Source organism: Pinus tabuliformis, chromosome 8, assembly GCF_031772625.1.
Source record: "Pinus tabuliformis cultivar Carrire ecotype Pingquan chromosome 8, CPIR1, whole genome shotgun sequence".
In the NCBI taxonomy this organism is placed as follows: domain Eukaryota; kingdom Viridiplantae; phylum Streptophyta; class Pinopsida; order Pinales; family Pinaceae; genus Pinus; species Pinus tabuliformis.
In genome coordinates this window covers 1,482,833,829-1,482,859,914 of record NC_142294.1, presented here as the reverse complement: position 1 = coordinate 1,482,859,914, position 26,086 = coordinate 1,482,833,829, and the positions used below count along the sequence as shown (strand labels likewise).

The window sequence follows — 26,086 nt, the reverse complement described above, 5'->3', positions numbered from 1 at the left end:
CGAACTCCCTCCAAGAGGATTCTCCTTGCTCAAGCCACACATTTACTACCTTCTTCTAGGGTTTTTTTCCCTCTTGCCTCAAGATGAGTGGCTTGCACACACACATCATCTAGATTATTGGGATTAAACATTAAGATAGTATGCCTAAGGTAAGTATGTAAACCCCCTATGTATTTCAGAAAAGTGTCCTGTGACTGTAAATCTACACTTAACATCAGAGACCTTTTTCTAAATTCTTAGGTGTAATCTTGCACATTTTGACATTTAAGTTGTCTAAAGTTCTGCCAATTCATGACGGATTTCTACATATAAGCTAGAGGGTAGAATTGTATTTTAATTGCAGCAATGAAATCATTCTAATAAATTTAGATCTTACTGTGTTTTTTAATCTCCTCTTAGGTCTTTGGTTCCCGCCATACTAGTGTTGCATCCTCCATTCTCAAGGAAGCTAACTAAATCTTTATGTCATCCTCTTGAAGGCTTTGAATCCTGCAATAGGCCTCCAACTCATGAATCCAATTATCAAAATTCTCTGGTAGTCGTTCTTGAAATATGGATAAAATGAGAAGGAAAAATAATAGGAAATCACGAGTCATCTTTGTCCACATATGTATGCAGTCGTAAGCATGCAACCTAACTACTCCCTAGGAAAAGACACGTGAAGACTACAAAACGGAAATGAAATTGAAAGGTATTGGTTAAAGCTGCACAAAATATCTATTTCAGGAAACGCCCAAGCGTTCTCAGCGCACCACCATATGCAAATGTCCACAAGAATGGCTGGAGCTAACTAGCCATATATTGGGTATTTAATGCCCTCAGAGCAGCACGCCACTTAGCTCGATAGCACGGGAGCGGACAAATATTATTTAATGCCGAATTTGCCCGCTCCCGTGTTATCGCGTTAAGTCGCTTGCTGCTCTGAGGGCATTAAATACCCAATATATGGCTAGTTAGCTCTTTCCCACAAGAATGCCCAAAATTGAACCAAAATTGTCCAATAGGAGCAAAAAAGGAAAAGAACTATAATTGTTTGAAAAAAATCACACCGCATCAATATCAGTGTTAATAGCAAACACGGTTTTGAAATATTGCAGCAATCGATTTCCCAATCAGCAAATTAATGGAAAACTAATATTTGTAACCTCTTCCTTTAGCTCGTGTATATGTTTAATGTTATATTATATTATATTATAGTTTTTTATATATTGATTATATGTAATTAATTATATATAATCAAATTTATATATTTTATATGTGTGATATTTCATGAATTTAATATTGTGCATATATTAGTTAATCCATATAATCAATAATCTATGTTCATTAAAGTTTGAATTTCATTATAATAATAGTGCAATCTCTAATATTAACCATTAAAACTATATGTAAATTTTTTAATATTTATTACATTTTAAATATTATTATTATTTTAGATAGCTGTTTTTTTCATTAATCACATAATCAGTATTTGGTTTATGTTTTGAACAAATCTTGATTATGTTTTAGGCATTTTTTTTTGACTATGTATTATTTTGTTTTTTACCAAAAAAATTTGGTACTTATCCATAGTTTAACATTAGGAATTCAATTTTTATTGTTATTTAAATTTATTTATTTGTAATTTTTGAAGATTCTTTGGCGAAAATCACATAGAGAAATTTTTGTCGACGCATTTCGAACCAACCAGTGTGGTTCATCATTGACAAGTTGAACCACACTGGTTGGTTCGAAACGCGTTGACAAAAATTTCTCTATGTGATTTCGCCGAAGAATCTTCAAAAATTTGATATGGATCACAGAATTCTCAATTCGATATTTGTAATTTGATTGGTTGAAGTCTTATTATGGGTTGTTTAATAACTTCTATTTCTATTAGTTACTAATTTTTTGTTTTTAGTTTTTTTTTTTTTTTTTTTTTTAATTCCATTATTTCTATTTTCATTAATTATAGTTTTTTCCATTCAATTTAAGATGACTTATTATTATATTAAAAACATATTTTAATAAATTTAAATATAAAAAAATTATATATATATCAATAAAAAATAAAACACATAAATATATACAAAAAAAAAACATATATATTAATATAAACAAAATTAGTTAATGGTATTTCTTAATTTTTGGTGATACCCTTAACAATACATTATTTTATTAGTTATTTTATTTTGTGATGAAATTTTTGTATTTATTATTTTTTAATTTAATTAAACTATATTTAAACTAAGCTATATTTGTAAAGTGATTGGTTGAGGTCTAATTATTAACTCTTTAGTAACTTCATTTTTGTTAGTTACTAATTTTTTGTTTTTATATTTATTTCTTTTCTATTTAACTTCTTCTTTTTCTATTATTTCCATTTTCATGAATTCTAGTTTTTTCTCTATATTTTCAACATACAACATTTTATTAGTTATTTTATTTTTGTGCTAAATTTTTTGTTTTTATTATTTTTAGTTTAATTAAACTATATTTAAATTAAATCACAGATACTAACTACTATATAACCCTTACTACTATCTAAATTTAATTATTCTTATTATTTAATTATATGTATCATTTCTTTTATAGCCATAAAAATCATTATAAAATTCCAAATTGCTGCTAATATCATTATAAAGACCGGATCTCTTCTCACTCTAAATGTTCCCAACAGGCCTTTTTAAATGTCCTACAAGCCTTCATAAAATATTTTATAATATTATTTATTTATTTTTAAAAACCTGTAAAAATCAAAATTTAAATTTCTTTTCACTGCTAAATTTCGTTGTTGAGCACTTCTGTGACGTTCTAGAAAACTTCGGAAAGACTGTAACGTGTTTAGAGTGTATCAATTAATCTTTGATTGTTTTCTTTGAAGGTTTGGTTGGAGAAAGAAAAGAGATCACAAGAAATGCTCTACAAATAGGTAGTTCGTTTCGTTTTGAAACTATCATATCAAACAAATATAAACAATACATGGAAAGAAATTTACTTCAATTGAAAGTAAATAATGGAAAAAAAACTCATATATATAATTACGCATGAAGTTAAACAAATTAAATAAATGAACTCGTTGGATAACTGCATAGCATACTTAAAATCACATATATTTAACTAATGAAATTATTAACATAGATTGGTAGCAACCCTGGATCTATTAAGTTTCCAAGTCGATCAAAATAAATAATTGAGTACAAACCTATATATGCCCTTGATTTATTAAATGCCCAATGAAATTAAATAATAAAGTACAAATCTCTCCATGCATAAAACATCCAAAATATATATATATATATATAATCAGTTATCTTTTTCCTATCTTGCACTATTAAGTAGCTCGAGGAATAAAAAAACTTAAATACATACCTCTTTGCACTTATAATTAGTCATTATCTGTTGTGAAATCCTTATTTGCGTGATCATTCATAATGCCCTCAGATAAATTTTTTGCTAAATTTTCATTTTCTGGCTCCACATAAAAATATACCTACTCAAATTACTTTGCATATCCTATATTTGTTCTTCAATCCTTGGAACAATCTATGTATCCCCAGCAACATCAAACTCAAACACTGTACTAGTTCTGCAAAGCCAACGCAACATATCTTTCCACACAATTTTGATAATAACATTCCACTAGTCCGCATATCTTTCTTCCATTCAACCTACTTAATAGAAAATTAAAAAGGAAAAAAATTAGTAAAGAGTCTTCAATCGAACAATTGGAACTTTGCAAAGCTGGAAAACAATCAATAAAAAACATCAGATTTAATTTTCAATAGTTGTGAAAGTCGGAGACGGGGCCTAAGAAGGTGGAGCAATCTGAAATAAGGACAATGGCTCCACTTGTCTTAATATTCTCAGCTAATTTTCGATGCCCTCACCGACCTGGAGATTAGTACTCGGTAGCTTATTGGTATTTATGGATAAATCATTTGAATACATGGCAGCACTCATGTTATCCAGGTGGTCAAGAAGCCAACTTCTGCACCATAAAATTGTTGCGTGGGAGAATCAACTCGCAGGTTCATTGAGTTGTTTAATCTCTAGTTGCTTATTATTATTTCTCCTGCATAGTGTGGCCTCATGGCCCGGGAGTAGCATCTAACCATTTCTGCCTTGTCTTCATGGCTAATTGCAAGCACCCCTGTGGGGTTTTAAAAATTATTTTGATCATTACCGATAACTATTTGCAGATCTATTGATAAAGATTGTCATTCAAGCTTGTCCATGGTATTAATCGATACAAAACTATGATCAATTTCCAGTTCTAAAGAGTCAGTATAGTGAGAATGGAGCACATCTAAAGTTGAATCACTGTTGCTACTTTGACAGTCTATAATACTGGTACACATGCTGTAGGAAGATGAGATACGTCTTCTGAGTGTTCCGAGGAAATTATGTGTTACAATTAACCACATGAGCATACATAGCCTGCATGCTATATGGTCCCATATTAAAGCCAAATCCAAGATCAAATATCTGAGAATACCTATCATTGTTTAGAAAATCTTCCTATTATTATACCCTAAATTATGGTATTTACCTTATAAGTAACTATATATTTACTTATTGGCTTAGTTAACTTTAATAGGAATAAATAAATATTGAATTAAAATTGATTATTTAACCATGAGGTTTAAAGGATGAATTATAATATACTATTAATATTAGTTATACTTTAGCAACCCTGTATTATGGTATTTACCTAATGTAACTAGATTCTATGAATAATAATGATTTAAAAATTTAAATTATTGGTAGATTTAGATTATTTAATAAACATATATTATTTTATACAACTTATCATTTTAATTTCGAATGGACCATTATACTTAAATAAAGAAAAATGATCCATCTTACCAATGGACCATTAATTAATTATTACAAGATTACCTATTGTAACTATAGAGAATTATTACCATTTAAATAATATTGGAACATTAAATATAGATTATTTTAATGAATATGATTGACCTTTATCATTAAAATATTAGATATGGGTAAGAATTTTCGTAAATAATAATATATCTATTTATTTTTAAATTAACAAATGAATTTCTTTTTTACCCAATTTAGCTATTTCTAGGAATATCAATTAACTAATTTGACCAAGATTATTAAGTCAAAATTAGCCGTTGGCATTATAGCCGTTGGAATCTCTGCACACTCTATTTAATCAAGCTAAGCCGGATTGGTCTTCAACTTGTCCTGACGATGAACCACACTGGTTGGTTCGAAACGCGTCGACACAAGATTGGTAATGTGATTTTGCCGAAGATTTTCTAAACAATGTTATGGATCACAGAAGTCTAAATTCCTTAATACCTATCATCTCTCGATCCCGGAAAATTGCAACCATGTTATTCTTTACCTTGTTAACTTCCCTCTCTCCTTTAGGTTTGTTGATCCTACCAATTCCAGATAACCCATCAGACATTGGTTTAACATTGTTAGTTCATATGAAACCCACACAAGGCTTATCCTCAGGCTTCAAAATCACTAAGGTGTGGAACTGAGAATTATCAAATGCAACAACTTTATCTTCAATAGATTTACTCCCTGAGGTTGTAATGTTATTAACGTTGAATATTCACACTTGAGATTTATTATCCTCCTCTTTTATTTCCTCAACACTCTTGGCATGGTTAAAATTAGAAGAATGTGAATTCATGCCTTCAACAGAACTGTGAGAACCTTTTTGTGGCCTCTGTTTAATTGAAAATTTAACAATATTATTCTTTTCATCCTGTGGTAGATTTACTGGAATATTAGCTAGGCAAATGGCAAGGAACCTAGAGTTAAAATTCTTGAGTATAATAATCTTCATCCCAGTTCCATCTAATGAATTATTATCAACAACCACCATTGACCGCAAGCAATAATGTTGAGCAATACAATGTGCTGCAAGTCTAAGGTAGGAGGTAGGTAATTGGAAAAATTCAAATTGCTGGTGCCTAGGAATTTGAAGAAACTTTAAAATGTCCTGTCAATTCTTAAAACAAACAAGTGCTCCTGGGGATTTTGAATAGCCTCTCGGAGGAACTAATTGATCTGGTTTATGTGTTCCGCTAGAAGGTCTTCGTTCTCGGTGGAAGAAGAAGCGACTACGGTCGGCCCTGCAGATGTCTTAGAGCATACAACACACTGGTTTTCAGAAGCCTTGGAGGAGGAGACCATCAATCTCCCCATGCTTTCATCCAAGTCCTCCAACTCCCACGAATCTGGAGCTCCCTGGTCTTCATTCGAGGATCCCTACCTGGAACCCATCTATCTCTCCCTTTTCTTCTGATTCTGCAATCCCTTTGCAATTTCCATAGCCTTTATTATTTAATGACTTCTAGGTCATGAAAATGGCATCAGGATTACTATTTTTGCTACCATACAAAACCTCAGTCGATTTCTCACGGAGAGCGAATGAGTGGATGAATCCCCTCCCCTCTTGCAAGGGTATGATTTTGAGGGAAAACACGAACACAAAGACATCTCCCCTACCCCGCGTGTTCACTTTTAGATCTTTATTTTGTTGTGATGTGTGCGTGTGGTCAAAGGTTTGAATCCCTTGCGAGACTCCACCCACTGCAACCAGCGATCCAGGGAAAACAAGCAAAACATAAACTGGATCACGAATCTCCCATGTTGATGGTGCTCCTACATTCGAATTACAGAGTGTTTGCAAGCTTACAAGACTCGAACTGTGGTATGTCATTTCTGATCTTGATGAATCCAAGGAAGAGGAAGGTGTTGGTTGTGCGTCAACTGCAACTGAGCAAATGCGAGCCAAAAAAAGTTTTACTCAACAACAAGTGTTAACTACCCGCTTTAAAAGGTGGACGTACTTGGTGTAGTAGGAGAAATCAGGCTTGATAAAATGTTTACATGTGTTATATTCTAATGGGAGAGAATGACGAAAATGGAGCAAAGAGATTGACTGGAATACACAGTGTTTGCCCAACCAACTTGATAGAAAAATTGCCTTTCAGCGTAATCACTGGGGTCACAATCAACGTGGAAACAAGGAGGCGCAACCTGACTCTAAGTACGCAATGTTATATAGTCACGCTTATTCTGACTGTAAGCACAACCATCTGTGTAATCCTACCTAATTTCATCCATTTTTATGTAACATTACATAAAAAATCACTTGAATTACATCCTCTCGCGATCCAAAAACCTGATAAGCCTTCTTCTTCGCTTAGTAGTCCTAATTCGGCAAAGAACATTACTATTAGGAGAAAGCAAAACAGAGATAGTAGGCATTTCAGGGGCAGGAAGGAAATTTCTGGCATTGAGATCCGTGACCTCTCTCTCATTGATATCCCTATTATTGATCTATCTGTAAATGGGCCTCTTAGAGCAAGCCATCTCGAGAATAGGCCATCATGACTCTCATCCTCTCTATGAACATAAGAGGTCTAGGGGTGGACCATAAATTCTTGGCCTTAAAGAATCTGTTTTATTCATCGCAGTCCAAAATTATCCTCATTCAGGAGACTATGCATGGAGTTCCTGAATCCATAACTTATTTTAGACGGATATTTCCTTTTTGGCACATTGTGGCTACTAAGGAAAATGGTCAATCGGGGGGTCTAGTTGTTCCATGGGATCCTGGCTAGATTAGGGCAAGAACATACAGATGTTTTGTCGGCATCCTGCTTCTTGCAAACTTTCGGGGGTATACTGGATCTTTTCACATTTTGAATATTTATGCCCCTTATAAGGATCGGATCACTTTCTGGAACAGACTCTTGACCTCAGAGTTCATGGATATTGAATCCTTGATGATAGTTGGTGATCTGAATTGCACTTTGAATTTAGATGATGTTTGGGGTAGAGGTAGCAAAAATGATCCTTTGGCAGGCCCCATAAAAGATGCGATGCTTCATCATAATCTTGTTGATATTTGTCCCTCCCAGATGGAACCAATTTGGGACAACGGTGGAATTGATGTTGCATATATTGCAAAAAGATTAGATCGGTTTATAATCTATGACAGTTTATTAGATAGATTGGGCTTACCAGTAACAAATATTGAAAAGTGTTTCATCTCTGACCACAGACCGATCTCTCTTCAATGGAGGAATCTGGGTTTCCGAAAAGGCTATCCTTTTAAATTTAACAGAATTTGGCTGGAGGATGCTGAATTTAATGAACTTATTCAAAAATCTTGGAATAATTTTCCTTCTCAGGACCAAATTTCTCACACTATGTCTTTCATAGGTAGGCTTACATCTCTCAAGAAGAGTGTAAAAGATTAGCAATTCAAGAAAAGACTCTTGAATAGGAAAGCCCTTGATGTCACTCAAAAGGAGTTGGACATGTCGGCTGGAAGATTGTCAGAAAACTCCATTTCATTATAATTTTGTTGTTGTATAAAGGAGCTAGAAAAGAAAAAACATAGTCTTCTGCCCCTTGAAGAAGCTACTTGGAAACTGAAAAGTCAAGAAATTTGGCTAAAAGAGGGTGATAGGAACACCAATTTTTTTTTTAGATTTGTAAACTCTAGGAGAGAAAGAATACTATTTGGGGGATAAATGATGAAGAGGGTAATATGCTTCATACATAGGAATACATTGCAAAAGAGGCAGTAATTTTTTTGAAAAAACATACAAAAGGACTGGGGACTGAGGGATTGAGATATCCTCTGGGGAATTGATTTATTCCTACAAATGTTTGACGGGGAACAAAATGATTGCCTCTTCAAACTTATCTCTGAGGAGGAACTCTTGATGGTAATGAAGTATTTTAAAAAAGACAAGAGTTTGGGCCCTAATGGATGGACGATTGAGTTTTTCATACATTTTTTTTATCTGATAAAGAATGAATTATTGGGGATGCTAGAGGAGTCAAGAATCATTGGGAATATTCATCATCTCATCTCATCTACTTACATAGCTCTTATTCCAAAAAAGACGGAAGTATCATCTTTCTTGGATTTTAGACCTATTTCCCTCTGTAATATCATTTATAAAATTATATAAAAAATTATAGCGGGCAGAATTCAGGGTATTTTATCCAGGTTCTTGACTCAGGATCAACATGGGTTTCTTCAGGGAAGGAATATCCTGGACGTGGTAGCAAACACCCAGGAAAGCCTACACTCTTTGCATACAAAAAAAAGTGAAGCGGCCATTCTGAAGATTGACCTTAAGAAGGCTTATGACTGCCTTGACTGGGGATTTATAAGATGTCTTCTTATAAAAATTGGCTTAAATTCTCAGTGTGCAAATTGGATTATGGCCTGCGTTGAAAAAGTTAATTATGCAATCATCATAAATGGTCTGCCTACGTCCTTTTTCTCGGTTGGTAGAGGTTTGAGACAAGGATGTTCGCTATCCCCCCTTCTGTTTATTTTAATATGGGCTCCTTAAGCCTTCATATCAATAGAGCAGTCATGGAAAAAAGATGTCGGCCTTTGAAGATTAGCAGGGGTAATTTCATCTCTCATAACTTATTTGTGGACGATATCTTGATCTTTGGAATGCTCTATCGACTTACTTGGAAATGTTTACATGAAATTTTGGAAAAACTCCAAAGCGCTACAGCCTTTCTCATAAATGATTCAAAATCCTCCATTTATCATGGGGAAGTTAATATAGAATTTATAGAGCATCTGGTTAAACTATTTGGGATTGAATTGAGGCCCATAAAGGATGGTATGAAATATCTAAGATTTCATCTAAAACCAAAGGGCTATACTAAAACTAAATTTGACTGGCTATGGATTTCGAACCGATATTTCAAAAAGATATCTGGATGGGAATACAAGTGTCTCTCAATGGCAGGTAGAGCAGTATTAGTTCAATCAGTACTGGCCCAATTAGCAGTGTATTGGGCTCATCTTTTTTATATTCCAGCGAGTATCATTCATTTGCTGAATAAAATGAATGCAAATTTTATTTGAGGAGGTAATAAGGAGAAAATAAAATATCATCTGTCAAAACTATCTGACCTCAACCTTCCAAAAAAACAAGACGGATGGGGAATATTGGATCTCTAGACTTTCGAGAAGGCCTTGCTATATAAGTCTTTATGGAGGGGAGTTTTGGGGTATAGAACATGGAGCATATCCATCAAGAAGAAATATATGGCTAGCAAAGATATCTCTTATTGGCATAGGAAGGGGAAGATAAGGTCTTCACAGGGCTCAACCATATGGATGAGCTTCTGTAAAATTGAATCTATTTTCCTTAAAAACCTTGTCTGGAGTCTTCAAACAAGTAAAAAGGTTTTTATTGGTCTTGATCCTATATTGGGTGGGGGGGATGTCATAAATTTATCTCAACAGCTAATGGAGTTCCTTCATAGAAAAGGGTATTTTACCTGGAACCAGGTCACTGCTGATTCGCAGGGCCCTTTCCCGATCTGGAAAAGTGCTTCGTCAATGGGCTTGATAGGATCCTTAGCACAACAGTGGACTCAAATTCAGTGGTGTTTAAGCAACAAGGGCTTTTGTCGCACTGAAGATGATGATGTCCTTATTTGGAAGGGGATCAGTGGAAAGGACATAGTAAGTGTTAAAGATATCTACTCAAATCTTATCAGTATTAACATTTCTCAATCACTTAACATCTTTCCTTTATCATTATGGAAAACTGGTAGTCCTCATAAAATTATCATATTCTCATGGTTAGTTTTTCATTTGATGTGGGAAAAATTGCAAAAGAGGAACTGGTCAGGACCTGGAATATGTTTAATTTGCAAAATTGAGGGAGAAAATAACCTTCACATGTTTCTACAATGTACTATCACCCAACAGCTTTGGAGGAACCTTGCTTCTTTTTTTGGGTTTAATTTTGTTCTACATTCTTCACTAAAAGAAGCACTTGACTGGTGGAGTAACCAGAAAGAAACCTGGAGATCGATTCCACAACTTGTTTTTTGGTCAATATGGAAATGGAGGAATAACATTTTGTTTCAAAATAGAAAGGAAGGTTTTGGGTCAGTTTTTGAGAACATTATCTCTCTTTATAACTCTATTATTCACAAGTCTTCTCAGTACAAAAAGGAAAAATCAAAAGAGCAAACAACAGGTCACATGAGCTTTTCAAGAGCTTATTTTGATGGGGCAGCACAAAATGGTATGTGCTTGTGGGGTCCTCATTGTCATGGATGATGATCAATAGTTTGAAATCTACTGGAATGGGGGAAAAGGAATTAATAATAAAGCAGAGGGAATGGCGCTATCAGGACTTTTTTTTCAGCATATTCCTAAATATACAGTCCCTACAGATCTACGGTGACTCCAAAATCATAATAAATCATGTCACAACAAAGAGTCATATTAAAAATCAGCATCTATCTAGTTGGATGAACAAAATTGACACACTCTGGGGGAGGAGGAATGATTATTCTATTCAGCATGTCAATAGAGCTCAAAATAATCAAGCTGATGTCTTATCAAATAAAAGACTCATATCACAAATTGACAAATGGAAAATGGATATGAAAATAGAAGCTGAAACTTATTCGATTCAGGAATTTCTCTACCTGGCACATAATCTTACTATTTTCATTTCAAATTCCCAAGTATGTTTCAAGCTACTGTTTTATCTTTCACTTTTTTGCACATTTTGTATATCTTCTCTCAGCTAGCAGATGATGCCCCTAAATGGGGCTTTGACTTATCTAGACTATCTATCTGGTAAAACATTGCTTTCCCCTCTGGTTTATAGCTTGTTTGCAACTCATATAATTCTTTTCCTTCTCAGGTACTAGTGGTATATTGGCTTTCAAACACTTCTGCATGACTTTTGTTCCTCTACATTCTTGTATTGTTTATGGAGAATCTCTCATAACAGTCTTATTGAACTTTATGTAATTATCTAACATAATACAATCAAACTTTTTTCGTACTGAAAAAAAATAAAAATATATATATATATATATATAAAATAAATTTTTCATACTCAAATCAAATACGAACAATTGCAACGAGTAAATATCTCCATATTGTTATTTTTTTAATTTATTATCCTCATTTTAAAACAATAAATTATAACCTATAATTTGTAAAAATTAAACGCAAATCAATATATAAACTTGCCTTCACAATACAGAGATATCTCTCTCAACATTTATCCCAAAGCCAAAGCCACAACTGTAACAAACATTTCTTCCTTCAAAATATATATATTATTATTATTTTTTTATACAACATTCAATAATACTTTATTTTTAAAATTTTAACGTCTTACTTATATGAAATACTATATTAATCGAAATTTGTCAAATACTATATTAATCGATAAAAAAAAAACTATTTTGTATAAAAGCATTATGAATTTTATAAAATAGCTTTTTTAATTGTGCACATATATAAAAGAGCTTTTTTAAATAAAACAAACTTTATCTAAAAGTTTTCTTATTGTAAAACAAATTCGCTATAAATGTTTATATGAAGACTTTGATTCTAACCATCATATTTATATAAAAATTATCATGACATGCTTTCGGATTTTTATTTTAAATATTTTTATTATTAATATAAATTTAAAAATATATATATATTTTCTCTCATTACAATTTTCTCGGGAGACGCCAGATATATTTCATTTTTTAAAATTTGAAAAAATGTTTTATAATTATTTAATTATACAAAATAAATGGGTGATAAAATGCATACATGTTTATTAACATATTTATTTGGGAGTGTATCAACTTGGTATTTACAATTCACATATATATTAATCAAATAAATATATATTTATAATTTTGTGGCTTTCACTTTTAAATTGGCAATCTTAGGATTTTCAAATATATTTCATTTTTAATATGGTTCAATAAAATTGTTATTTTTTAATAAAATTAGAAATTGACATATAGAGGATGGTTTTAAAATTTTGAATCTAAAATTTAGATTTTATAAGTTTGAGGTCATTACCACTTACAGTTATTGAATAATATTTTGTTAGTCTATCCATGTATGTCTTCATTATTTTGACTCTCATTTAACTATACTTAAAATGAACTCTAATTTGACTATACCTAAAGTAAGCGAGAGTATCTAGAATGTAGCTCTTGTTCAAATGTGAAAACTAACTCATATTTTTCAAAGTTCAATAAATAAACTAAAAGGCTAAAAACACTAACTCTACAACCTTGTTAAAAAATAGTTGAGTGATGAACACGTATATTGCCTAACATGAAAACCTACTTCCCATTTTAACACCATTAATAGACATACATATAGTTATAAATTAAAAAACAAATGACTTATGTCACTGGGATTGCAGCACATAACCCATGGAGTCCACAAGATTCGTTCACTATCTATCTAGCAGTAACAAGACTTTGCAATCGCTTTTCCTTAGCTATCGTTTTTTATTCCAAAAGGAAAAGGCATAAATCTTAATGAAGAATGAGAGATGAGTTCAAGAGCAAAGGGGAATCATATTTTACAAACCAAATGTCATGGATAGAAGGATTGATTAAGAAATTGATAGAGACATTGAATGCAGTAGGATGATGATGCACAAAGAATTTAATTATTATGTAGGCGCAATCGTACTTGTACAACGAAGATCTTTTCTTTACCATTAAATTTACTCATCACTAAGTGGCTCCCGCGCTTCTTATTTACTGAAATGACCATTGTCGGTCCAAGTTTGAGTGCTAATTAGGGTCACCTTCATTTCATCTTAATTTTTTTTTCAACCTATCTCTATGCTTTATCTATTTTAGATAATCTGCAACCAACCATCCGTCTGTAGTGCCATTGCATGGTTGACTGACTTTTTCATAAATGAGCGGAATGCAGTTTTCTTTGAAGAGTTCATCAGGACATTATATGATGAGGATTGAGATTCAGTTAGTAAACCTACACTATACTCATTGGTTATTGATATGCTATACAAAATATTAATCTATAGTACAGGGTAAGTAGATAGAAGAATGTTTAGTTTTCCATTTAAGAAATGATTTTTGTTATTTGTCTCAGTAAAACATTAATTTTCTTTGTTGTCATATTAATGATAAAATTGTTGGAAAGGTGGAGGAAACAAAGCATGATTTCACACATAAAACACGAGCTACTGCTCTTCTTTTGATCACACAAAACATGATTCTTACAGTGAACCCAGTGAAGGGTATTTATCCTTTTCCAACTAGCTACTTGCCTAAAATAACTTGACATGCATCCACATGCAACCAAACATTAAAAGTCATCTATCACTTGACTTGACTCAACACTCAAACACTCATTCACTTAATCACTCAGTTAACTGATTCTCTATGTTTAGTCAACTCCTCATGCGGGAGTAATTACTATTTTTAACACTCCCCCTTAATTACGATCGTATGACTCAACATGAATTAAATATCACATAAAAATGCATGTTGGTCTATGTCTCAGCTGGGCTTACAATGACTCAAGAATTTTACAATTTTGCATTTTCTTTTTCTCTGCTTCCAAATTCTATATTCTCGAAATTGCTTCATTCTCTGTTGAAATTTCTTGCTGTAGGCTTTATTCATTTGTTGTTTCTGCAATTTTTCTTTGACTTGTTTTGAACTTGTTCTGAAAAAAAATGGATCATGTCTTCTACACCTTCCTCTTCAAATATTCTTTCAACTATGGACTGCTACGACAACATTACATCTTCAAACTGTCTTCTTTGCTCTTCATATTCATGACTTTCTTTCTGCCATATTTCTTGATAGCATAATATTATCTCTTCTTGACTCCATTGTTGAAAAATGGTTTCAACGCGTTCATCTTTGTATTCAGAAACATCCATATCATTATTTTCACTTTCATCATCAGGTACTGTTGTTGTTGTTTTTTTTTTTTTGTAATATGTGTTATGCTCCTATACCAATAAGTGTCATATTTCATGATTGACTGAATTAGCTCTGCAATATGTTCATACCTTTTGTTGCTGCAAAGGTTTTCCATATTTTTAAAAAGAATCAAAATTAAAAAATGAAAAGAGGGTATAACCTAAAAGAAAAATCAAAGGGTGAAAAGATAAATGGTCAAAAGAAAAATGAAAGAAATGAACCCCAAATAAAAGGACCAGGAAAGTGTGCAAGTCCAAATGCCATTACTACTTCACTTTTTTATCATGTGCAGTCTTGTTCAACTTTATGCTATATTTGATGAATGGCAAAACAGCTCAACCTTGGTTAGTTCATGTCTGAATTTACTTGCTTTAGTGATAGAGAATAAGATATGTCCAAACTGTTCAATCTTGGTAGGTAAATAGTTAGGTAGAGAAGTAAAGGAGCTCAACAGTTAAATCTGAGCCCTTGGATGTTACAAGTGTTGATTTAGATAGGCTTACAATGTAAAGAAAAGAAATCTAGAAGGGTTTGCTAGTCTAAATGCACCCATGGAAGAAGAAGAAAAAATGTTAGGTATAATAGGCTGGGTAGGCAGTTTTGGTGTTGTAGAAAGAAACTTGTGATAAGTTTTATCTCTCAAAATGATTAAATCTTACTTCTATCACAGGTACTATGGCAGATGTTTGGATACAGATCAAACAAAGCATGACTAACTTCCCTTCACACTTTCCCATATCATTTACTAATTTCCCTCAAGAAATATTGAGATCTGCTAAATATCCCCAACTCATTCCATCTCATTTCATAAAAAGCCTAAGTAAAACCTTCTTACTTAGGAAATTGTACAAAATCACATACAAACCCTGTTTTCTCCTAAGCCTAAGTTGTTGAACTTTATAACTTAGTGCTTATTTTTCATAGATTCATATTGACCATTAACATTATTATATGAATCCCTTATATTCGTTTCCCTTCCAGTATATGTAATAAAAACCCCAAATTTTATTATTTCCACCTCGGCTAACTATAGCCATATGTCATTGTTTTAATGGAATTATAGGTTTATTCAAAACCTTATAATAACCATCCCCGAGCATTGTTTTGGAATCAATTAACCCCACGTTAATTGATTAACAAATCACCCCGCCAACTAATCATATCAAGCCCGAAAAACATTAAAATTGTGATTTAATTATATCAGGCCCCATGCTTAACCCTCCATCACCTCCAATGAGCGCCAACCATTCGATCGGCACCCTCCCATCGGATGACTAATATACGTATCGCCAGCCTCCATCCGCCAAATTTTACCGCCCGGGGGATTGGTGGTATCGCACCTGTACCGTGGATGCGTGGCGCATTCCCTCCGTGTTCACTGCCTCTCCGCCCAAAACCACTCTGGCCCATAAGCGGTGCGGGGCAAATAGCTTACTGCCCTCCCGCTGGCCCTCAGCTGACTTCACGACCATGTCATCCTTCTGTACCCTCCTCTACGCAACAAAGTGTCTCGTCAGGCTGACGTCATCTGTCAATAAATGTCAAAAATTACCCGCCAACCTGTAATTTCGTTAAAAAATGTTGAAAAGTCATTTTCATTGCAAATTCTCTCTGTTCACACTCCCACGCAAAACAACGACCGGAGCTATTGTACCAGCTTTTCAACCACCACCTAATCGAGGAGACCTTCAGCAGCGCACTCTGCCCTCCGTCATTCAACCTACAGTTACTCAGTTTGCCTCCATAGTCCAAGTATTTATCGTTTTACTGGCAACCCTGTAAATTCCACTTTTCAACTAAAATTTCTGCCCGTGAGACCAAACTCGAGTCAAGAGAAGTCTGTTTAGCCCACAAAAACACTCCCAGACTTGTTGTTCAGTCCCATTCTCCACAACAATCCTGAATTCCAGTTTGAAAACACAAGAACCAAACATGGAAGCCCCTATAGCCCTCAATGCCACACCCATCAATGCACCTCATAAAGACTTGAACTATCTACCCTTGGCCGACAAAGATTTCCAAATAAAAGACTTAATTGGTGATAAGAATCATTTGCAAAGCTTCTGCCAAATCAGAGACAGCCATCTAAGCAACTCTGACATTTTTGGACTATGGGAATCAAACCTTCCCATGTACTTTCTTCCCTCCGTCCATGTCTTCCCAGACATCATTCACCAGTGCTGTGCCAATTATGACCCTATTGATAGAGCTGTTATGTCTCCTTCCAACACTGTCATTTTCTCCATAACTACTGAATCCATCAATGAGATGTTACATTTTCATTCCACTGAGCCTCTGGCTCCTCTTTCCATGGGATTTTTTCTTGAAAAGGCCTCTCAATTGCCGAACTCAGAGATAACTCGCATTGCCCAAATGTTCATGATACCAACGCACCAACCTACAAGCCCTCCTCCTTATTTGTGCGTCTTTTTCACTGAGACTAGAAAACTCATTCTTGACATGATATCCTTGATTTTGGGATTTAGATCCAGTGAATTTGTGGATGATATCACCCTAGTTCTATTATCTATCTTTACTCCAGGAAAGCCCCCTGCTGTCAAGTATGACTGTGCCACTTTCATTGCCAATAAAATCCATGCTCAGTTCATGAATTGGGAAAGGGAAGGTGTCTTCAAATACACATATTATATATACCATCTGTTTTTATATTATCAGCCAGACAGCTTTCCATTTCCCACCAGGAAATTAGATTGAAAAGGAAACCGGAGGTCTGTGATCTTTTGGAGCTCAATCTTCCATTACTGTGACTCCCCTTATACCTATAGTGAATTCATTGACTTATTTGTACACCCAGCCTCCACTCTGTTGATAGGAGCTCCCCCTCCTAGAATTTCTGGAGATATGAAGAAGATTTTGCAGCTTTCCAAAAACTACAGAATAGGTGACTGGTACCTCTATCAGAATCACACAGAAATCAGAATATATGTATGTCAACTTTGCCCCTTCAAGTTGCCTAGATATTTGCCCATGAGGTTATTTGCATTAGAATATTATAGGCAGCTCATCCATCCAGATTTAACCCACTTTTGTAATGTAAAGAAGAAGGCTTGGCTGAGAATAAAAAACCGGTCAGGCCCTTATGTTATCCATGATAGGGATGCATGGAAAGATGTTGAACAGATCTTAGAAGACCACCTCAAATTGAAGAAGAGTTTTGGGTGGGTGCCATATGATCCATGTAGTTTCATAAATGACATAAGGGTAAGGTACAGGCTGTCAGTGTACATACATCATAGGATCCCAAAAATTGAACAATATGCAAATCAAGAAAAATGGGTAGAAGGGACCTTAGTTGAAGAAATTACTGAACAGGAAAAAATGGAAAAAGCTATGAAAGATCTTGAAAAACTCTTGACCTAGACTCTTTTGGACAGGTATCTTTCAAGCTGCCTCAACAATCGGCAGTGGGAACATCTTCTGCTGGAACTTCTCAACAACCTACACAGAGAACCAGCACATCAATCACAGGCACCTCAAAGGGAAAAGAAGTGGAAACTACAGAGCAGCCAATAATGACCGATCAGCCAAAGGGGTTTAGAGAGCAGGAACAAGTGCAAATTCCTCCAGCCCAATCTAAGGCAGCTGAAATCCCAGCTATACAAACTCCTCTAAATGAGGAAAAAGGCAAGAAGAAAGACAAAAAAGAGGCCACACTTATCAGTGGACCTGCAGGGAAATCAGGTGCAAAGAGGTAGAGATTGGATCCTCTGTTAGAAGAGGAAATCATTGAAGAAACAACAGAGAGCCTAAGAGGTGAGAGGTAATCAGCCAACAGACTTCCCGAATGGTAGATACATCAACTAGCTCAGATAGGCAAGAGCTAGAAAGGCAGCATAGTGTTGAGGTGTCATCTACTAGGCCACAAGGCAAACAACTCTCTGACATCAAACAGACCTTCACAGAGATAAAGGCCAAGAATGATCCCATGCGAATTGAAATTTATAATTAATACTTAAAAATGGCCCCCTCAACCCAACAAAGATTGATGTCTGCATATGACATCAAAGAAGGAAAAATGATCATGAATTATTTTAAGCAAAAGGTACAACAACCCTGGTCTGCAGCAGATTATATCAGGACAAACTTAGAGGTCCTAGCTAAAGATATTCACCCCTTGACCAGATTGAGCTCCATAAGCAGACTGGAGAAATGGTGTATGCTACACTGGCTGACAAAGCAATGATGGCCCACCAGTTGCAGAGTTCCTTAGATAACACAACTGGTCAGTTAGATTGGGAAAAATCTTCTTCTATGGCCAAAGATAATAAAATCAAATCATTGGAAGAGATCATTATGGATCTGGGACATGACCCCAAAGATGCCAAGGGAATAAAGGCACTAATCAAGAAAAAGGAAGAGGACATTGCTGCCCTGAGGAAACAGTTGAAGCTACCTCCTTCAAGACACCCTCAGACTGCAGAAATAATAGAGCAAAAATCAGAGGAAGACATGATGGACCTGCTCATGAAACTCAATGAAAGACTGACTGATACTGAGCAGGCACTTGAAAAAGCATTAAAAGAGAAGTAGGGAGAGTCGACCTCCCAGCCTCCTGAGGTAATTCCTACAGTTACAAGTGCAGTCCCCTCAACAACTGGAGCAGCATTGGCCCCAAGTGTCCCAGCAGCTACAACAACAGTAATCACAGGTACAACATCAACAGGAGCAGCACCAGGCAGTAGTACAGGTATGAGCACAGAAGAATTGATAAAAGCCATGGAAGAATTGAAACTCCAAGTGTCAGAGCTAAAGCAAGTAAAGGAGAAATTGGCAAAAGTAGAACAGAGTTATGATAAATCCAAAATCAATGTGGTAGAGAAAATAAGAGAGGTTAAAGCATTGCAGAACAGAGTCAGAGCGTTAGAGAAGGATCTCACTATGGACAAGCCTCTAGTAGAAATCAAAGGAATCCTTTGGACCAACATCACTCAATCCCTTAGTGATGTTTGGCCATCTATCCAGACAATTTATAAGTAGATTGACTTGGTGAATGCAGCGCATGGTGAAATCCAAAAAGCAAGAGCTTTATTAGGAAAAATGCTTGATCAAGCCAACAGGCTCATTCACTTTTTGAATTATAGAAACAGAGAACAACTGGAACAGCTCGGCATCCCAGATAGAACATGCACCATTTTGGATATCAAAAGAGTTCTAACCAAGAAGACTCTAATGTAGAATTTAGAAAAAAGATGCCAGGATATGCAGGTAGAAATTAATTCTTTCATGCAAAGGTTTACAGTTTTACAGGATAAAGGGCCGCCAAGTCTTTTAGGGAATAATGATAGGCTAATGAGTCAGATAGATTACATACATAAGTTGAACACTTATGCTGTTGACTAGGTTAATTCATCAACAAGTGCTTCAGGATAAAAAGCACTCCCCACAGGCCAAACTCTCTATGATAAATTAGAAAATTTATTTTATATTGAGCATGAAGTAAAGCATATGTTTCAGCTCCAACCCAATTTTGTCAGATATACAGAAGCTGATGAAACCTTAAGAAAACTCTAAAGACATAAGTTGCCAGATCAACAATGGTGGGAAGACATGCTGGGGATTTTGTAAGTTTTCTTGAACAAAGCAAAGCTTTTGGGTTATTGTTCTGCGACAATATAAATAGAGATGAACAAGGATCAAGTGGGTCAAAGCGTATATGATCAGGATTAAAGCATATCAGACAAAGACGCAGAAACAAGCACAGAGTACCTATGGAAAACAGCTGTGAGCCAACTCGCAGCACCTACCTCCGGTACATCCCATAAAGATGGAACAACCAGCGCAACATCAATTTATTGCATAAGTTTATTGTTCCCTTGTCTTCGAGACTGTTCGTCCCTATCTCTTGTAAAAGAAGCATTAATTGTCATCAAATATTATCTTCTTCATATATTTTGTAAGATATTTGATGTTTTTGTATAAATACCCCCCCAAACGAAGTATTTGGGGTTGGTTGGTGGATGTTCATAGTTTCAACTATAATACTAAAATTTTGGAATAAAAGTTTGTTGGAATCATTTTTGTCTAGCATACTAGATGAGGAATCAATGCTAAGGACCATGTTGCAGATTTCTTGAATCATCTTGTGGATCAATAAGTCCCTTCTAACTTGTGTCTTACAGTTTCTATGTTCATTATATCATCTATGTTTCATGATCTCAATAATAAAGAAAAAGAATAATTTAGAATTTACTTGACTGCACTCTATCTTCAATCTTTATTGTTTTCTATGTTTTCTTCAGAATTAGAATAAACAGTGAATTCTTAATTGCTCATGTTTCCCTTGATTCTTTCATCTTGAATATTTGCTAAGGAATTCTTAATTTCTCCTTAGCAATATTCAGCCATTTTCCCTCTGTCAAATATGATGAAGGATTCTTGACTGCCCTTCACCCATTTGACTCCATTCCATCTGATTCCAGCCTATAAATTGTTCCATATTTGAGTACCTTGCTCTGTGATACCTCCTTCGATAAGAAACCTGATCCAGGAAGCTATCTTTCTTTGACTCCATCATGTCCAATGGACTAAAACTTTTCAGTTTTACCTCACTGTTCTGTTGAAACCTTCCAACCAAACTCAAAACAAAACCCTTGCACTTCATAGCTAGCCTAACACACTTCAAAAAAAAGCTAAATTATAAAGAGAGAGCCCTCTCTGGATGCAGATGGGCTAGAATCTGCATCTAAAAGATTGGTTTGTGGTTACCTAGGCCGTATTCCCTTTCTTACAAGTTTTGGGAACAACTTGAGTGATAACAATCCACATCAAATTTATTAACAACCTTACTTTCAACTTCTGCTGCCATGCTATTTTGAACAACTGCATATTCAAAAACAATGTTAAAAACATCTTTAATATGACACTCTTCAGTGAGAGCCTCCTGCTTTACATCTGCCTTCTTTTCAACTGCATGGAAGATGTCTTCCACTGTCATGCTGTTAGTGGATATTTTCATCAAAAACTTTTCAATCACTTTATCCTGTTCTTGATCATCAACTGTTGCTAGATGACATACTGCTTCATGAGCAGTTCCAACTGCTTCATATCTTGCTGCTACAGTGGCAACTTCACCCTTCAATGCTTCATCAAACATGGCACTTACCATATTGTCACAATCAATCCCTGTTTCAAAAAAGAAACCACACATATCATCAATATAATGTTCATCCACACTATGGGGGGATATCCAAGCATGCATGTGCTGATTATTAATTTCAACTTCACCAAATCCATCAGCTGTGGTTGGATTCACCAATTCACATATCACTTTGCAGTCATCATCCACATGTGTCTCGTCATAGTGGGATTCACCATCATCTGTATCATCCATGTTACAATGGATTCCTTGAGCATTTATTTGCTCTTGCTTTGTTTCACACACAAAGGCTTCAACTTCTCTCTCTACAATCTTTGTTGCATCTTTTTCATCCATATGCATGCTTGCATAATGGGTTTCAATTTTATGGTCTTGACAACCATCATCCACTTTTGAGTGGGGTTCTCCAAGCTCTGTTTTCCTCTCAGAGTCTTGCTCATCTACTCTCAGATCTGCGACTGACTTCTTTGATTGTGACATAACCTATTCTTGCATGCCACTCCCCCTTGCACCAAACTCTGTTTCTAGGAATTTCCATGCTTCCTTGGAAGTTGTAGCTTTTGCTACCTTGCACAAACAATTCTAATCCAATTCCTGTACAAAATTCATTGCTAAAGCATCACATACTTCATCATATGGGTTACTAGAATCGTATTCAATTAACTCTTTAGCTCGAAGAAAAGTTAACATCTTGATAACCCAATGATCAAAATATTTACCTGTAAACAAAAGAGGTGGTAATAGATCAAAGCTACACCAATCACCCTCGGTTTCTTCTTTGCCTTCTGGTTGACTTCTTAGTTCATCGACTACGACCTGAACCTCTTTAACCCTGACAATGATATTTGCTTCTTTTTTTCGATTTCTTTTTTTCATATGCTTTAGTCATGCTTTGCAACCCATGACTGCGGTCATTCCTCTATTTTATAGTTTATTTTTTGATTTCGTGAGGCTATCTTCCATATCACCCTCGAAAAAAAAAAAAATATCAGCCCTTATTCGCCAAAACTCCTGTCATGCTTGACAAAACACCAAAAAATTTACAAATAAACGGACTTTTACAAAACCTTAAATTTTCTTGCTAAAAATTCTGTTTTAAAAAAAACCCTTATGATCTCACCATTAACCTCAAAATATATATATATATATATTCAAACTTCTTTTAAGGAAAAAAAAAACAACTTTCTTTTATAAAGTTTACAAAACCTTTATAAAAAAATAAAACCTTCCTCTCATATGAACCCTCATCATAAAACTTCAATAAACCATTTCCACAGGAAAGCCTCACTCCACAAAAGACTTTATAGAAAAAGCCTTTCTAAAACACCATTCAAATCATTTCAAAGATCTCGAACGGCCTATCATATATTCCACTCTCATGTTTATATGAAATCTTTAAAAGTAAAATCGAGCCCTGTTGTAACTTTGACTTTGTACGCTAACTTCTTTCCAAACATGGCTTCGGTGGCTAACTCGGCACCGAATTTTAATGACGGCTATCGCCCTTTTAAACAATCTTTTTGAAATTTTTTTGTTAGATCTCCTCTTCTCTTCGGATTCCGATGTGGATGCGGCTGACGAATTTCGGGCTTCAGCTGGCGGCGTCGAGGACTGCAACCCTCCATTCCGAAAAATTCGACAAGCTACGGTTTATTGTTCAACGATTGCGGGCAAATTTTCGACTTTCAGTGGGGTCTCTAAGTTGTGGTTACAGAAGTTTTAATTGTGTTTTTTGGGTTGGGATGGTGATTTGTTAGAAAGGTGGAGGAAACAAAGCATGAATTCACACATAAAACACGAGCTGCTGCACTTTTATTGATCACACAAAATATGATTCTTACAATGATCCGGGTGAAAGGGTATTTATCTTTTTCCAACTAGCTACTTGCCTAAAATATATTGACATGCATCCACATGCAGCCACACACTAAAAGTCGTCTATCACTTGACTTACTCAACGCTCTACCAATTAATCACTTAATCACTCAATTCACTGACTGGCCATGTTTAGTGAATTACTCACGCCAGAGTAATTACTATTTCTAACAAAAATTAGGATTTTATAAATTGGATTTATTTATTAATTTGATTAAAAATAGATTTATTTATTTGATTTAGAAAATGAGTTTATTTCTTTATTACACATGGAAATTTCAAATTCCTAGTTATCATAATTTTGATGGACTTTTTTGAATGAGTGTTGGTGATAAAGTTATTGTATAATGGTTATGAATTTCTTCAAAATGCATCATTTACATATCATTATTATTATTTGAAATGTTAGAATCCTCTTAAATTTCTATTTAAAAGTAAATTAAAACTTATTTTATTATTTAATATTATTTAGAAAATGCTTCTTTAAAACAACTTATTACATTAAAGATGGAGTCCTCTTCAAAAAAAAATTACATTACAAATAATGGGTATAAATATGCTACTTAAGATTTTTTTGAAAATAGTACAATGAGATTTCCAAAAGCTCTAAAATTACATAAACAACATAATTCTACCAAATGACTTGCTATTTTGACTATAAGAATCGATATACATTTAATTAATTTAATTATATATACATGTGATTTTATTTGATTTAATTATGGGGTGGAGTTCACTTGGAAGCCCATGAAAATGTAAAATAAATGTGAGTACAAAATCCCATGTTCAAATCCCCAATATTGCTTGAATGCAGCTTGAGTGGGACTTATGGTTAAGAGCATGTGTTTCCTCCTAAGAGGTCAGAGGTTCAAAACTAAAGGTGATAGAGTATGTATGCCTTCATAGACTTAACAATCAAATCATTGCATGGAGGTGGGTCCCTTGTCCCACAAAAAAGTGGGTCTCATACACCAATATGGTGTCTGACTTGCCCCCCTCGTCCCACAAACAAGGGGGTCTCATACACCAATGTGGTGTTTGGCTTGACCCCAATGTGGTGTCTTGCTTGGACCCCTTGTCCCACATACAAGGGGGGTCTCATACACCAGTGGTGTCTAGTTTAACCCCTTTGTCCCACAAAAAAAGAAGTATCATACACCAATGTAATGTCTCGATTAGACATGACCTTAAAATTAGATAAGCAAAAAATATAAACTACCATTAAAAAAAATTAATTAATAAACCAAAATACCATTAAATCTATACCTTATTTTCAATGGTTATATATGATAAATATCAAATACTTATAACCAATCAACAATATGATGTAACATCTATACATACAGTTTTTGAAAACAATAATATTTGTATGATAAATACTTATCTTATATTCCAATCAATATAAGAATAGTAGGTTAAATAGAATATAATTTAACTCCACTAGCTAACAACGTTAAATTTTCATTTTTATTTTAGCTTGCAATATTGCCTAATCTACGGGATATTTTTTACACATGGCTCTTATATATATATTTTTTTTTTTTAAATTAAAAATTATATATATATATATATATATATATATATATATATTATCATTAATTATAAAAACAAAATTAATATATGAGTGAAACATAATATTGAAAAAAACATGCAACACTAATCATAATTATAAAGATTTATTGTCATTTTATCATTGAGATTCTTCACTCGTAAATAATTTTTAAAAATCTTTTACAGTGTCACAGACCGATAGCATGGTTTATGAATATTACGCACCCAAAGGCCGTAACTTATTTCAGAGTCAAAATATTTTATATATATTTTACTTCAATTTAATTTTATAATATTTTTTCATTAAATTGAAAAGTAAAATGGAAATAACTACCTTTTATATAAATATCAACTCTCTAGACTACCAAACATATTTAGTTTACGTAAAATACCTACTATTAGCGTACTAACTAGTTCAACCATATAAATTAAATGGCTAGCGAATGTAGATAGGCATCAGTGCATAACAAAATTTAAAACACTTTCTAGTACATTTCACGTGGTTAAAATTTAAAAAGTCATATTATTATTATTAATTATAAAAAAATGAATATATAACTTTTAAAATTATAGCTTTATTTTAAAATGCTATTATCATTATTAATTAGAAAAAGAATGAATATATAAGTCTTTTTTTTTCTTTTTTCTTTTTGTGACTAGGTTGAGCCTAGGCTAGGGCCAACCCATTTATTGGATGGAATAAGTATAATAACTCATAGAGGGATGTTATCACAAGGATTGTACAAGGTTTTGTCCACCATGGATGCCCCTTGGTAT

At 34.1% G+C, this 26,086-nt stretch overlaps 1 pseudogene; it reads right to left on the bottom strand.

Annotated features, from left to right (window-relative positions):
• Positions 1-3,789: 3,789 nt before the first annotated feature.
• LOC149241423 (uncharacterized) lies at positions 3,790-16,238 on the bottom strand (annotated as a pseudogene).
• Between the last annotated feature and the right edge of the window lie 9,848 nt (positions 16,239-26,086).